The following is a 4,709-nucleotide window of genomic DNA, read 5'->3' as shown; positions in this document are numbered from 1 at the left end:
CAAAGATGCGACGGTACGTCATGGGTTCCATCGTGGGTGCCCTAATTTTGAAAATAAATGAAAAATGTGCCTGGCACGACAGATTCATGCGAAGGTCCATCACAAGCGTGACAGTCCGTCGATGTATCCGTCAGTGAATGCTGCGGAGTTATTTTCTGCAGAATTCCTGGTGATGTGCTACGTATTGGGTTGCCTCCCAACCAGCGCCTGATTTAACATGTCGGCTTGACTGAAGACACTTGATAACTCAGACTTCATCAAGATGGTATCCCTCAATCATTTCATTCGCCGATTCAGCATGCTCGAAATAAATTTTTATTCGTTGTCCATTCAACTTAAACCGCACAACCTCCTTGGTTTCCAACTCAACCGCTCCATGAGGGAATAGTTGGGTAATCAAGTAAGGGCCAGTCCATTTGGACTTGAGCTTGCCCGGAAACAAGCGCAACCTAGAATTGTATAAACGCACCAAATCCCCAACCATAAACTCTCATTTTTCAATTTTTAGGTCATGGTATTTTTTTTCTTTTTTTTGTACAGGGCTGAGCTTTCAGGCAAAATTTATCGAGTTCATTTAACCCAGTTAACCGTTGTTATGTAGCTTTGTTCTAATCCATTTTAAACTTCTTCATAGCCCACATGACTTTATTCTCTAATTCAACCGGAAGATGACAAGCTTTCCCATATACAAGCATTGTATGGGGACATACCTATGGGAGTCTTATACGCTGTCCGGTAGGCCCAAAGAGCATCATCAAGCCTCTTTGACCAATCCGTTCTACTAGCGTTCACTGTTTTTGACAATATCTGTTTGATCTCCCTATTTGACACTTCAACTTGCCCACTAGTTTGAGGATGGTAAGGAGTGGCCACATTATGGCGAACCCCATATTTCTCCAATAATCCCTTGAACAGTTTGTTGAAAAAGTGGGATCCCCCATCACTAATAATTGCCCTTGGGGTACCAAATCGAGAGAATATAGTTTTTTTCAAGAACAAAGTGACACTCTTCCCTTCATTATTTACGAGGGCGATAGCTTCCACCCATTTTGATACATAATCAACCGCTACTAAATATACTTCATTCCATGAGAACTCACAAAAGGACCCATAAAGTCAATACCCCAAACATCAAATAACTCAATCACAAGAATGGGGTTCAGAGGGAGCTCTTGCTTTCTTGAAATGCCGCCATCTCTTTGGCATCTATCACATGCTTTGGCAAACTAATGAGCATCTTGATGAATAGTTGGCCAATAGTAACCACATTTTAATATATTATGAGCGGTTTGGATACCACTATGAAACCCACCAACGGGTGAGGAATGACATGCCTCCAAAAAAATTCTCAACATCTCAACTTCTGGCGCACAGCGCCTAATAAGCCCATCGGTACAACTTTTATATAAATATGGTTCATCCTAAAAGAAATTCTTCACATTGTACATGAACTTTATTCTTTGATGAAAGGACAAGTCCAATGGAACAATATCGCTAGCCAGATAGTTCACAAAATCTGCGAACCATGGAATCAAGTCTTGTGACGCAGCCAATACTTGCTAATCGGGGAAAGTATCATCAATATCAGCCTTATCCCCTAACTCTCTCATAGCTTCATCTTTTAGACAAGACAAGTGATCGGCAACTTGATTTTCGGTCCCTTTTTTATCCCTCACCTCAAAGTCAAATTCTTGTAACAGTAATACCCAATGAATCAACCTCGGTTTTGCATCCTTCTTTGCCATCAAATATCTCAATGCTGAATGGTCAGTATGCACTATAACTCTAGTAACTAGCAAATAGGAGCGAAATTTTTCAAAAGCAAAGACTACTGCAAGGAGTTCTTGCTCAGTCATTGTGTAGTTATTCTGGGCTTCATTTAAGGCTTTACTAGCATAGTAAATGGGGTGAAGGATTTTGTTCCTTCTTTGTCCCAATACCACACCAAGAGCAACCCTGCTAGCATCGTACATCACCTCAAATGGAATGTTCCAATACAGAGAAATAATGATAGCTGCAAACACCAATTTTTCTTTTAGCTCGCCGAATGCTTTAAGACAGGATTCATCAAAATAAAATTTACATTTTTTCTCCAGCAGTTTGCACAACGGATGTGCAATATTTGAAAAATCATTGATGAATCTCCTGTAAAAACCTGCATGCCCAAGAAAGCTTCTCACACCTTTTACAGAGATAGGTGGGGGAAGTATCTCTATTAACTTGACTTTAGATCGATCAACCTCTATGCCCTTTTCTAAAATGCGATGACCCAAACAATACCTTCTTTCACCATGAAGTGAAATTTTTCCCAATTTAGTACTAAATTGAAGTCTTCACATCTCTTAAGACCTCAGATAAATGACTTTAACATCGTTCAAATGATTCACCAACCATAAAAAAATCATCCATAAAAACTTCAATAGTATCTTCCACCATGTCGGAGAATATCGACATCATACATCTCTGAAATGTGGTGGGTGCATTGCACAACCTAAACGACATTCTCTTGAATGCAAAGGTCCTATATTGACAAGTAAAGGCAGTTTTCTCTTGATCTTCTGGTGCAATAGAAATTTTATTATACCCCAAATATCCATCAAGAAAAAAGTACCACCCTTTTTCAGCAAGTCTATCCAACATCTGATCCATGAAGGGCATAGGAAAATGGTCTTTTTCGGTCCATGCATTTAATTTACAGTAATCCATACACACCCTCTATCCAGTAACCAGTCTCATTTGAACAAGTTTATTTTTCTCATTGGGGACCACATTCATCCCCCTTTCTTAGGTACACACTAAACATGACATACCCAACTACTATCGGTACTCGGATATATTACTCCGGCATCCAACCAATTAATGATTTCCTTCTTCATGACCTCTTGCATAGGTGGATTTAATTATCTCTGGTGCTCAATACTTGGCTTATGATCGGGCATGAGCTTGATTTTATGAGAACAAATACCAGAAGGGATCCCAATAATGTCTGCAATAGTCCACTCAATAGCTCTTTTGAACCTTTTTAGCACTTTCACCAAACTTTCAACTTGTTGTTCATTCAGGTCTGATGCAATGATTACCAGAAAAGTGTCACCATTTCCTAAGAATTTATTCCTGAGATGAGGTGGGAGAGCTTTTAGTTCTAACTTTGGGTCCCTCTCTATAAAAGGTTTCGCTGCTAGAGACTCGCGATTCTTCATGTCTAACTCATATTTCTTCGGTTTAAACCTAACATCACCATGATAAGAGCCGCGACTAATGACCCATACTCTTCAATGCAATCGTTATCAAAATTCATGATCACTGCCTCTAATGCTTCTACACCTAGACATCTTCTATTTGCGTCTTGGATGCCTTACCAACTTTGTACGATAAAGAAGATACTCATTGGATCTCACCACTCTGCCTCATGGACCTACAAATCTTGAAGGTAACTTCTTCTTTGTTTAACCAAAATTTCATCTTCCCCTTTTCCATATCAACTAAGGCTCTACCCGTAGAAAGGAATGACCTCCCAAGAATAATAGGCACTTCAAAATCGACTTCAAAATCAATAATAATAAAATCTACAGAAAATATGAACGACTCCACATTTAATAACACATCATGGAGTATACTTATAGGCCTTTTTACTGTTCTATCGGCATCAATAGCCGCATCGCAGTGGGCTTTGGATCACCCAAATCCAACTTCTTGTAAATCGAGAGGGGCATGAGATTTATGCTTGCCCCAGATCAAATAATTCTTTCGCAAAATGTAACAACCCGATTGTACAACGAATAGTGAACTCACCCGGATCTTCTTTCTTTTGTATTAGAGATCTTGTATCAATAGCACTACAATGTTGCATTCTATCATCGTCCTCAAAAGTGACCGATCTTTCTTTGTAACCAGATCTTTCATAAACTTGGCACAACCGGGCATTTGTTCTAGAGCTTTTATGAAAGGGACATTGATAAAAATCTTCTTCAACATTGTTTTAAAATGCTGATATTTACCATCCTCGGTCTTTTCACTAATCTTTGAGGAAAGGGTGGTGGTGGTCTAGGCATGGGAGTTACCTTTTTAGGCACTTAATCATCTTTTCTAGTGTTATCTTCTAATTCACCAGTAACCTCTACAACTTTATCATTATCTTTTATCACCTTTTCCTCATTAGACAGCATAGGTGGGTCAATGGTTAGCTTACCACCCTGAGTAGTGATTGCCATACAGTATCCATCATTTTTTTGATTTTGGATAGTGTTGCTAGGAATAGTGTCTGGTTTCCGTGTGTTCAAAGTCGCAGATAATTGGGCCATTTGCAATTCAAGCTGCTTAATCGATATGCGTGTGTATCGACTTTCTGCCCAATACCCGCTAAATTTCTCCTTAACTCTTTAGTGTGCTCATAACTAGCATTGAACCTCCTTATCATTTTGTGAAACATATCCTCAACTCGCGTCATACTACCTCCACCATCCCTAGAAACAACTTCACAATTGTAATGAGGAACATAAGGCCCATTCCTATCATTTCTATTACCATAGTTACCCCTGTTGATGTTGTTGTCGCGGTTGTAATTCCCATACGGACATAATTACCTTCACGGTTATAGTTACCATAGTTTGGACCTTGGTTTCCTTGACCCTTACGCCAATTCTCCTGATTTGAGCCTTGGGCATTTGGTCGGAAACCCCCCGTCTTCTCATTTACCGCATAGAAATCCT

The sequence above is a fragment of the Solanum lycopersicum genome, chromosome 7 (genome assembly GCF_036512215.1).
Source record: "Solanum lycopersicum chromosome 7, SLM_r2.1".
Lineage (NCBI taxonomy): Eukaryota > Viridiplantae > Streptophyta > Magnoliopsida > Solanales > Solanaceae > Solanum > Solanum lycopersicum.
The sequence above is the reverse complement of the archived record's forward strand: the minus strand, read 5'-3'. Positions refer to the sequence as shown.